General features: G+C 35.8%; 1 long non-coding RNA gene across 1 annotated transcript; it reads right to left on the bottom strand.

Moving 5' to 3' along the window:
• Positions 1 to 6,338: 6,338 nt before the first annotated feature.
• LOC129651479 (uncharacterized) lies at positions 6,339 to 12,144 on the bottom strand. Its single transcript, XR_008714170.1, has 3 exons — positions 12,107 to 12,144; positions 8,692 to 8,751; positions 6,339 to 7,036 (listed from the first exon to the last, which is right to left on the bottom strand). It is a non-coding gene; the product is annotated as an uncharacterized LOC129651479 (long non-coding RNA).
• Positions 12,145 to 12,452: the final 308 nt, after the last annotated feature.

Raw genomic sequence — 12,452 nt, 5'->3', positions numbered from 1 at the left:
GGGTGTATGAGTGTACCATTGCTGCTATAAATCACTTTAGTTGTAATAATGCTTGCTTTCATGTGAACTTTTAAGTTATATTTATTTAGGGGTATTATCTGTAAAATGATCTAAAATAATATTCATCTTATACACTTAATACAATGGCAGTCATGTACTTTTTAGCAAGTTAAAATCTTATCTTCCAAATTATGTTTTCCTTCTGGTTTTACTAAAGTATATTTGTAGTTAACAAAAGATCACAAATTGCCACCATTCACATTTGATATTAACACTTATTTTTTATTCACGTAGCGCTGTCTTGCACAGAGTATACTCCGTTTTATTTGAAACTTCTTTAAATTTTGAGTGCTTGATTTCATTTTCATTTATCAGCATATTAAGGATAGCGGTATATTATGCATATTTATTACTTTCTAGTAGCTTATTCTCTGATGAAAGTGGGAACTCTGTTTTCAAGAGTACAGTAACTAAAAAGTTATTATTTCAAAATATAGCTTCAAAACATTCATTTCCTTAGCATTTTTAAGCATTATGTTGTACTCTAGGTATAAAAAAATTGATGAAAATGTATTCCTTGACCTAAAAGACTTCAGAATGACAGAGAAAATATCCCTATAAAAATTATAATGAAGCATGATAACTGTTCTAAGTGTACAACATTTCCAGCTCTGTACGTAAAATGAAGTTTTGAACTCTGTGATAGTCAAAGATCTAGGTAATGCTGAAGTTAACAGTAGGAGATTGTGTTAAACTACGCCCTGCAAGGTGGTGCAGGAAGTCAGAGAGGGGAATGTGATGAGGCTTACAGAGTGTATGACATAAGTCTGTGTAAATTCATCATCAAATGCAGTGTCCTGTAAGGGGTAATAATGGGTGTTTATTGAATAGGAAAAGGAGAGTCAATAGAATTATAATGACTTAAACCTAAACAACCCATGGCTAACTAAAGAATGCCAAGCAGCAATGAACTGTTTTGAAAAGTGTTTAAGAACTTACCTGAAGCTAATGAAGCTCTTGATAAATCACATAGATGACTTTGCTGCTAACATCCTAGTGCTTAATTTTTTACTTTAGTCTGAGACATTAATAAGTTGAGACATCTCAACATGGATGCATTTCCCTTGAAACAGTGATCAAACGAACAAACCTAATTGGTTACAAAATTATGCTATATACCTAAAAAAATATTACTGTTTATCTCTAGTCTGTTTCTAAGCTGAGTCCACTGTAACATCTTAATCAGTTTGGTTAATAGAATATGTCTATCATATGGAAAGTTTTATTGAATAGAGATGTGTATAAAATTGGCACTCAGTCCAGGTATGGTGTAACAGTATTAACTGAATTCAGTTCAGTTCGGTTCAGTCGCTCAGTCGTGTCCGACTCTTTGCAACCCCATGAATCACAGCACGCCAGGCCTCCCTGTCCATCACCAGCTCCCGGAGTGCACTCAAACTCATGTCCATCGAGTCAGTGATGCCATCCAGCCATCTCATCCTCTGCGTCCCCTTCTCCTCCTGCCCCCAGTCCTTCAAAGCATCAGGATCTTTTCCAATGAGTCAACTCTTTGCATGAGGTGGCCAAAGTATTGGAGTTTCAGCTTCAGCATCAGTCCTTCCAATGAATATTCAGGGCTGATTTCCTTTAGGATTGACTGGTTGGATCTCCTTGCAGTCCAAGGGACTCTCAAGAGTCTTCTCCAACACCACAGTTCAAAAGCATAATTCTTCAGTGCTCAGCTTTCTTTATAGTCCAACTCACATCCATCTATGACTACTGGAAAAACCATAGCCTTGACTAGACGGACCTTTGTTGGCAAAGTAATGTCTCTGTTTTTTAATATGCTGTCTAGGTTGTTCATAACTTTCCTTCCAAGGAGTAAGCATCTTGAAATTTCATGGCTGCACTCACCATCTTCAGTGATTTTGGAGCCCCAAAAAATAAAGTCAGCCAAGGGAAGTAAGCATGGGGCATTTTAGAGGCGAGAACTCCAAGCAAAGGGGACCACAAGTACAGAGACCCTTAGGTGGGAGCACATGTGGTATATTCCAGAACCAGTAAATTTAGATTAAATTATTGAGAAGATTTAAGATAAATTGGAGCAGGGAAACATACTAGAGCATGATGATGATCCAGGGTGGTGTTTTTTTGGTGTGCTAGTTGTTATGTTTTGTTCTTGTTTAGGATGAATAATAGAAAAGGAGGAAATATAGAGATTCAGGAGAAATATTGGCTGGAGAAAAGTCTTTGAGCAGGTAAGAGAAGATTTTACAAGCTGAGGATCAGAGTTTGGGCTTAAAAAAGTGCATGGAGGAAAGTCAGAATATTGTATAGGGAAAGAGACAGAGAGGATGATAGACATTGTGTTTGAAGCACAGGAGAGGTTTTGTTTGCATGTTTGTTTAATTGCTTCTCTTTTCCCAGTGATAAGGGAAGAGAGGCATCAGCTAAGGATAAGGAGAGCAGGGAGGATTTTGAGGGTTTGAGGAGAGAAAAAAAAAAGGTATAAAATAGTTGTCATAAAAGAGGGAAAGAGATTATGGAACTGCAGGAAATGTAGTAAAGTTTGATGGGCTGGAAGTTAAGGTAAGGCTTGTCATTATAGTTATATGTTTAGCTTCCCTGATAGCTCAGTTGGTAAAGAATCCCCCTGCAATGCAGGAGACCCTGGTTCAATTCCTGGGTCTGGAAGATCCACTGGAGAAGGGATAGGCTACGCACTCCAGTATTCTTGGGCTTCCCTTGTGGCTCAGCTGGTAAAGAATCTGCCTACAATGCAGGAGACCTTGGTTCAATCCCTGGGTTGGGAAGATCCCCTGGAGAAGGGAAAGGGTACCCACTCCAGTATTCTGGCCTAGAGAATTCCATGGACTGTATAGTCCATGGGGTCACAAAGAGTTGGATATGACTAAGCAACTTTCACTTCACTTACCAACCATCATTAGGTTGATAGAGAGCTGGATTGGTTAGGGTTAGATTTTGTTGTTGTTGAGTGGGCTGATTCTAAGGGAGAGAAGAGAGTGATTCTAGCACTGTCTTATGAATCACAAGGATAATCTAGATAAAAATCTAGATAAGAAGAGAAATGAGCTATTAGAGATGAGAGTGTTGGAAACAATGGAGAGTTACTCCAAACTGTAAAAGAGTTTTTCAAAGCAGTTGTACCAAAGCAGTACTCCTTAAATATTTCATGGTATGTCAGATAGGTTATAAAGCTTGTAATAAATAAATGATCTGGGCGTTCTAGCTGTTCATGCCTAACCAGGCCTCCTAGAGGGCTAGAAAGATCAACATAGCCACACATTTATATTTTTATTCACTGCTTATTACTGTATAGTCCATTTTAAAAGCTGTTATATGAAAGAAGGTCATAGTAGACAAGGAATGGGTATTTAAACTGAGATTTTGGCAGAGTCAGGCCTTCATTTTTAGGGTAAAACCTTGTTGTTGGTGGATTTTTAACCAATGGAGTTCAAAATAGATTTGACTTTAGGGTAGAAAATGAATTTTCATGCGACAAAGGTAGCATGGAGAGGTTATTCAAATAGATAGGAAATTATTGTGGCTTTTATTAAGTTGGGAGAATTGGAAGACTTGTGAGAAGTAATTGGATTCTTAATCTAGCCATGGGATAATATTAATTAACTTTAATAATTGACAGGATATAAAATTAAAAAGAGATGGAGGAATCAGAATTGATACCTCAAATTTCTGCCCTTATTATCTACATGGGTGCAGAGCTAACAGCTGACTGAAAATATGGAAGTAAAGTTTTTCAGGGAAAAAAATCAATGTAATTTGGGACAAAGAGAAATATTGAACATATGGTAAAGATGATGGGTTGAGGGAAAAGATCAAGGATGGAGATATAAATTTGAGAATAATCTGTATAAATTGCATATAAAATATATGCCTATATGCCTCACAAATTCATCAGTTATGCATGCAGATTTTTTTCATTTACATGAGTATATTTCTTGTAAATTAAACTAAATACAACATATATGTTAAAAAAACATTTAAAAATAGAAAGTAAGCAACCCTGGATTCTCTAAAAGATCTTCATCAGGCGGGTGACTAAAAAATGATGGTTTCTAGTTGCCTAGTAGAGTTACTATCAAAAGTAGGAGATGCAAAATATAGTGAGTGTTTGAAATTGCTTGGATTTAAATATATTTGCCATATTTAAATAATATGTCATTTCATTTTCCTAATCTCTTCAAGTAGGTTATTCATTGAATTTAATTAAATTTAAATGAATTACACTGAGTATCATGGCATATAGTTATTCTTCTAGTTTTTTTTTCCTTTAGCTTATACATTTCTGAACATATGAGAGTCATGTTTCCTCCTTTGTATGCAATGAACTGATTGCCAACTATAATTTAGAAGCTTTTAATGAGACAACCTGAATAAATTCAGAGCTCTGCACACACAAAGCAATACAGATTGTCACTCAAGAGATGTTTTAGGTTTATAATGCACCCACAGAATCCAAATATGCTGGATCTGCAAAATAAAAAGGTGGGGATGGGAACAGCCACTCAGGTTTTATTTTTATCTTGCATGTAAGATATTGGATATTAATTTTCTTGTTTATTGGATACCATTTCTCCTTACTTGTTGAGGCCCATATTGTCTTTAGATTCAACCAAGATTAAAGCAGGAACAATTATCCTGCTTGTTCCCCCTCTCTGCCATGAATCCACCTTAAGGTGGATATATCATAATTTATTTGGTCAGTCTCATTCAGGCATTTCACTTTTTTTTTTTTTTAGTTGTAAAGAATGTAGTAACTTAAGTCTGTGTACTGAGTTGGACAAAAAGGTTTTTTTGGATTTTTCCAGCTCTTATGGAAAAGCCCAACTGAACTTTTTGGCCAACTGAGTATTTGCCTAATTGTGCACTTTGGCCATGCCTCATAAATGTTAATGAGGTATTCTTATTGACTTTGTGATATAAATATTATGAATAATTGTACTTTTGATTTTCTTGGAAGTTTAAATGGATCCTTTAATAATATTTGAAAATTTGGATTTTCCCCAATTATTATCTTAATAAACAGAGCTTAAACAAACAACTTAGGCATAAGTTTATGTATTTGTTTCATAATAATTGTTTTCCTCCAGATTTTAGTTATTTGTCTTCGTGTGAATATATGCTTTTACTGGCTTTTAAAACAAGTAAAGGATTATGCTAATTAATATACTCATTAGCAATGTATATGTGTGTATGTACATATCTAAGAGGGAGATATTGGCACTTGAGTAATAACCATCACTGATTTACATCACAGATAAACGATAACCCAAATCCTTCTCCATACCTACTTTTCTAGCATGATATTGGGAAACTTTCCCTAATTCACTAAATGCTGAACACACTTCAGGGCCTTTATTCATGGTGTTTCTTCCACCTGGAATGTTCTCCTTTGCTCCTTATACCCTCAATCTTGCTTATTCTTCAGTTCCCCGCCTAAATTGCACCTCAGTCAGTAGGAACCTGATTTGCTCTTTAAGGTAGCCATTCCTCCAGATCCTTTACGTTCTTCCAGCCCCCTTCTACTGTATTTATCACAGTTCACAAAATTTATCTGTTAGGCTTATTTCACTCTGTATAATTGAAAAGCACCAATACAGATTACTAATGCATATATATGGAATTTAGAAGGATGGTAACAATAACCCTGTATACGAGACAGCAAAAGAGACACTGATGTATAGAACAGCCTTTGGGACTCTGTGGGAGAGGGAGAGGGTGGGATGATTTGGGAGAATGTCATTGAAACATGTATAATATCATATATGAAATGAGTCGCCAACCCAGGTTCGATGCACGATACTGGATGCTTGGGGCTGGTGCACTGGGACGACCCAGAGGGATGGTACTGGGAGGGAGGAGGGAGGAGGGTTCAGGATGGGGAACACGTGTATACCTGTGGTGGATTCATGTTTATATATGGCAAAACCAATAAAATATTGTAAAGTTAAAAAATAAAAAATAAAAAAAAAGCTAAAAAAAATATATATATATATATCTATCTATCTATATCTGTTAGGACTTGCTTATTCTCTGTTCCATTCCCTAGATTTACATCTCCCTTGAGACTTAGAGATCTTGCCCTTTTCATTCCTCATTGTACATTCAGTTCTGAGTATGGTGTCTAGAAATTAATAGGTTTAGATGAATATTTGTTGAATTGTTGGGCAAATGAATAATGAAGAAATGAATGACTGGAGGTAAGAGACTCTTTTGTTTTCCTTTTCCGTGAATAACTAAAGGAAACTAAATACATGTAACTAATAATATAATACTTCAGAATTCATTGTAGTTACATGCTTTATTATTTTTAAGGTTAGTCAATGCATTATCTAATTAAGAAACATCCAAATTTAAACAAGTAATCACCAGCTCAATGATAGAGTAGTATTTTTTCGATTCATGTTGTCATTGTCTTATTTATTGGCATTGAACCAGAAAAAATCAGGAGGCTATATTTCACCATTAGAAAACCTACCACACAACGAAAATATTTAATCAATTTAATAAACATTTCTCAAATGATATGTAAGAGAAATGATTATTTTCATAGCAATATTGAAATTTCCAAGTAATTGCAATTGCAGTAAAAAAATTAATTGCTAATGAACTGTGTTTGAGATCTAAGTAATGCATAAATATTTTTTTTGACAGAAGATCTTTTTATGTTAACTGCTATTAACTGTATCCTGAAACAAATAGGATTTTAAACTATTTTGATTCATTTTTTCCCTGAAGTTTTGCTGGCTCGTTACTATTATCATATAGTGCTATTAAAGGGCATAATTTTGTGATTGTCACTTATAAAAATGACAGCTTTATTAGAGTAGTAGGAATGATTTTTTTTTTTCAATTGTGTAGCCAGTTCATCCCTGCATGTCACCGTGACAGTCACACTGAAGCCCTAAAGAATTTGGCTGCTCTTGAGTTCACAATTCTCAGACATTACGGGTGTTTCTTCTCTTCCTGCTTTCTCTTCTGTTCTGCCTTTTATCTAAAAGAGACACAACCATGAGTTTGAACAAAGTGCTGTTTCTATCCTTAAATAGCTAATGGTTACCTTCAAGTGACCTTCAGGGGTGTCCTGTTTACCACCCTTTTTGTGGGTGCTCAGATTTCAGTTCAACTTTACAGGAGATACACGTCCACTTTTAATGACAGGGTCCCTGTTGCTCTGATGAATGTCTGTCCCCTAGTCCTGATTGACACCAGCAGGCTGTGGAGGATGACAAATTGTCAGACAACAGATCAATCTGTTTTCTCCATTAAGTAATGAGGAATGAAAGGGCAGAGGCTTGGGGTGGGGGTGCTTTCTGCGATTACCTGGAGGCCTACTAAAGATGTTTGTAAATCAAGCATGTCAGCAGTATGCATATGCTTATTATACATGCAGTAGTGTGCATGTTTGAGTGATGAGGATCGAATACTCAACAGATACCTTCAACAATAAAACCACAAATAAAAATGATGAGAAGAAAAGTATTGAACTAGCTGTGAATGTAAAACTTCGTATCCCCTGGGGATGCTAAGAATACGCTGAGTAAAGAGATGGAAAGTATTAATAAAACCACCAGAATAATAGCCATTTGAAGAATAGGGAACTGTGTTAATTATTAGTTATTACCTTTTTTGCAAGTGTCTTTTGATTGACAATGAGGATTCATGGGAACAGCTTGAATTATAAAATATTTGTCATGGAGTATATTTCATAAAGACTGCCTGGGAATTATCATGGAATATGTATTTTGTCCAATTTTGTCAACTCAAAATTCCAAAAGAAGAGAGATCTACAAAAAATAGGTAGTTTTCAGGGAAATGATAGATATTTTTTATTTTCCTCGACTCAGCAAGCTAGAATTTATATGCCACTTTTTGGTTACATGATGTGCTTATGAAACAGTAAAGAATAAAAGTTAGGGGCTTAGAATGGAACTATGCTAACACTATGGTTATTAGGTGACCTTAGAACCTGCCTTCCAGGATGGGTATATACTATCTTTTTGCTTTTTCTCTTGGTTTCACAGTAGACACAGTGTAGTAGGTTTAACCAGAAAGAGGAATTTCTTAGAAAGACAAAAGGAACATTTCTAACTATCTAAGGAACGGGATACAATTACTCCATAGAGACAGATTTTAGCCTGGGCCTAGGAAAATTAATCCATCAATCTCTCTCATTTGCATTATTCCTTCCTACAATCTCTTCTGTTCTATTCATACAGACTATATATATATACACACACATATATATATGATATGTATGATATATATGTGATCTATGATCATAGATCATATATATATGATCTGTATAAAGACCAGATAGGTGTTTTCAATATTTCATCTTAAAAAATAATCTCTCTTTAACTATCCAGCCACATAAAAGGAACTACTAAATCTATATTCCAAATTTCCAAACCAAACTTCAGTTAACAACTTAAGTCAGGTGCATATCTAGTTGTGCTCAAAAAAAGAAAGAAAGAAAAGCCAATTAATTTAAGTGTACCTATGAGCATACAGACAAAGAAGAGACTGTTCCAGAAAATGGGAGACAGCTGCTCCCAAAGGGGGCTGCCTTGACAGCCAAAACAGTAAGATTCTCTGATAAAGAATGTTTTTGAAAAATTCCAGTGCAAGTAATAATTGTATACAGACCTTACTTCTCATAGAATTTTAGTTCAAGATTGTCAGTGCCTCTGGGAAAAATGATGACCCCTAAAACAAATCCAAACATATTTGAGATTGTAATAAAGTTTTAATTACCAGAAAATTTAAGGCCAACACACTTATTTTCATTGTACACTTTTAAGGACATACTTTATTAATTGCAGTGAGAGAAATTTAGTTTTAAAGTTAGGTCTTAAAGGATTATAGATGCCACTGGTGTTTGGAAATGATTTGAGTTAGTCTATACTAAATGGCAACAAAAATTTAAAAAACAAAGCAGCAATGAGAATACACATTATGAGAGACCAAGGGTATTGAATTACTTGCAGAATTTGCTTATGAACACATGTATACCTGTGGCGGATTCATTTTGATATTTGGCAAAACTAATACAGTTATGTAAAGTTTAAAAATAAAATAAAATTAAAAAAAAAAAGGCTTTAAAAAGTGTAGGTATAAGAATTGAAAGAGACACATATACCCCAATGTTCATCGCAGCTCTGTTTATAATAGCCAGGGCATGGAAGCAACCTAGATTTCCATCAGCAGATGAATGGATAAGAAAGCTGTGGTACATATACACAATGGAATATTATCAGCCATTAAAAAGAATACATTTGAATCAGTTCTAATGAGGTAGATGAAACTGGAGCCAATTATACAGAGTGAAGTAAGTCAGAAAGAAAAACACCAATACAGTATACTAACACATATATATGGATTTTAGAAAGATGGTAACAATAACCCTGTATGCGAGACAGCAAGAGACACAGATGTATAGAACAGTCTTTTAGACTCTGTGGGAGAGAGTGGGGTGATTTGGGAGAATGGCACTGAAACATGTATAATATATAAGAAGTGAATCGCTAGTCCAGATTCAATACAGGATACAGGAAGCTTGGGGCTGGTGCACTGGGATGACCCAGAGGGATGGTATGGGGAGGGAGGTGGGAGGGGGGTTCAGGATTTGGAACACGTGTACACCCGTGGTGGATTCATGTTGATGTATAGCAAAACCAATACAGTATTGTAAAGTAATTAGCCTCTAATTTAAATAAATAAATTTAAATTTAAAAAAAGAAATATATGTCTAGGAAAGGTTCATTTAACTTCAAAAAAAAAGTGTAGGTAGAAAACTATTTACTGAAACAAGTTCCTGACTTTTAAATTGCATAATTTCAATTTCAATATATTAAGTTCATTTGAAATGAATGAAAGTCTCAACAAAATGCTACCATCAAATATATGTGGCATTTTTATCATGTTTCCTGACTTCTTTTTGTTTTTTTCAATATAAGCCTCTTGAAATTACAAGTTTATGCTAGAGATCATTTAGTATAAATTTCCTATGCTCCATAGGAATTTTTCCTGCTGTACTTCCCTCTGTCACTCCACAGACATTTCCATGACCTGAACCAACTGTCAGGGTTCCCAGATACTCTATGTATTTGCCATATAAGGCCACCCCCAAAAACTGAACCAAATGATAGTTTAAACTACATGTAATCAGAGTTCTGTCTTTGTTAGAGAAACTAATATAATAGAATATTACACACTAAGTTTAGAGTGAGACAAAACTAATAGTATATGTCAAAAAGAGGGGAAAATCTTATAAAATTTGCAAAAATAGATGCACTAAAAACTTATCACATGGCCAAAGTCTCTTACACTAAGGATTTTTAAATTGTACTTATGAAGACTCAAGAGAATTTAAGATGATTGGAAAAACATGACCTTGCATCATAAAAAAAAAAAAAAAATTAGTTGGTGAAGATATAAAAAAAGGTAACTCTTGTTCACTGTTGGAGGGAATGTATATTGGTACAGCCACTATGGAAAACAGTGCAAAATTTCCTCAAAAATTAAAAATAGACTACTAGAGGATCCAGCTATTCCACTTCTGGGTACATATCCAAAGGAATTCAAGAGTCTTCTCTAGCATCACAATTCAAAAGTATCAGTGCTTCAGCGTTTCGCCTTCTTTATGGTCCAACTCTCACATCTATACATGACTACTGGAAAAACCATAGCTTTGATTATATGAACTGTTATCGGCAAAATGATGTCTCTGCTTTCTAAAACACTGTCTATGTTTGTCATAGCTTTTCTCCCAAGAAGCTCTTTCTGAGTGGGAACATTCAGCCATCTGTTATCTAAGCAATATTCAAATATATAATACAGTGTTATTAGGTATAATCATCCTCCTGTGCATAAGATTCCCTGAACTTGTTAATTTTATAACGCCTTTAACAAATATTCCCCCATTTTCCTCTTTGTGATCCTACGGATTATGTGACCCCATGGAGTCGTGTCTGACTCTTTGCTAGACTGCCAGGCTCCTCTGTCCATGGGATTCTCCAGGCAAGAAGATTAGAGTGGGTTGCCATTTCCTACTCCAGGGGATCTTTCCAACCCAGGGGTTGAACCTCATCTCTTATGTCTCCTGCATTGGTAGGCAGGTTCACCAGCGCCACCTGGGAAGCCCCTTCCACACCCCAGGCCCTGATAATCACCACTTTACTCTCTTGTTTCTCCCAATTTATCTGTTTTAGATTCACATATAAGTGATAAACAGTATTTGTCCTTCTCTGTCAGACTTATTTCACTTAGCATAATGCTCTCAAGTTTCATACAAATTGTTGTAGATGGCAAGATTTCCTTCTTTCTCATGGGTGAATAATATCCCTTTGTGTGTGTGTGTGTGTGTGTGTGTGTATGTGTGTATATATATATATATATACACATATATACATATATATATATATATATATATGTTTAGAGTTCCCTCGTGGCTCAGACAGTAAAGAATCTGCCTGGAATGTGGGAGACCTCGGTTTATCCCTGGGTTGGGAAGATCCCCTGGAAGAAGGCAAGGCAACCCACTCTAATCTTCTTGCCTGGAGAATCCCATGGACAGAGGAGCCTGGCAGGCTAGCAGAGTCAGACATGACTCCATGGGATCTCAAAGAGTTGGATATGACTGAGTGACTAAGTGTGTGTGTGTGTGTGTGTGTGTATACATTTATATATATCACACCATCTTCATCCATTCATCTGTTGATGAGCACTTAACTTGTTTCATATCTTGACAGTGAACACGCAGGTGCAGTAATCTCTTTAAGATCTGAAGTCAAGGAAATATTTACCAATAACCAGATATGGGCCACATGTCTGAGAGAATTCACATGAAGCCCTAGAGAATCAGCAGCTCAGAAGAAACTGAGGGGTGATGGAAACTCTAAAGGGTCTCACTGAATAAGAAAAGATCAGGATCGAGGAAGAGGGCTAGCTGTAAGAAAATCCATTACTTTTGACATAGGAAGTCCAGTTAGTTTTTCAACACCCCCACAGCACACATACAACACACGTACACCTTAAAAGGGAGAAAAGGAGTCAGCTTTACATCAGCCAGATCTAGAATGCAGAAGATGAGTAGAGAGCAGTGAACAGTTAGGTGCAAATAGCATAGCTCTTTTTATCTTTTACCACCCAGGCTCTTTCCATCATCTGATGAGTGGGGCATAATAGAATCAAGAAAGTAGAAGCCTGTCTGCAGGAGAGGTCTCAAGCAGCTGTGGGCCTCGCTGGGGCAACAGGAATTAGCTATAACTTACAATTGTATTGAAAGTTTTGACTATTTCATTAGACTGGACATTTAATTACTGAATTTAAGAACTGATGACAGAGGGACTGTAAGGCATTCTATTACTTAAAACTAATCAAAGACATAATGGCTCTGCCAAAGTTTT

This window comes from Bubalus kerabau, chromosome 4, assembly GCF_029407905.1.
Source record: "Bubalus kerabau isolate K-KA32 ecotype Philippines breed swamp buffalo chromosome 4, PCC_UOA_SB_1v2, whole genome shotgun sequence".
Classification (NCBI taxonomy): Eukaryota; Metazoa; Chordata; class Mammalia; order Artiodactyla; family Bovidae; genus Bubalus; species Bubalus kerabau.
This window is presented reverse-complemented; position numbering and strand designations above follow the sequence as displayed.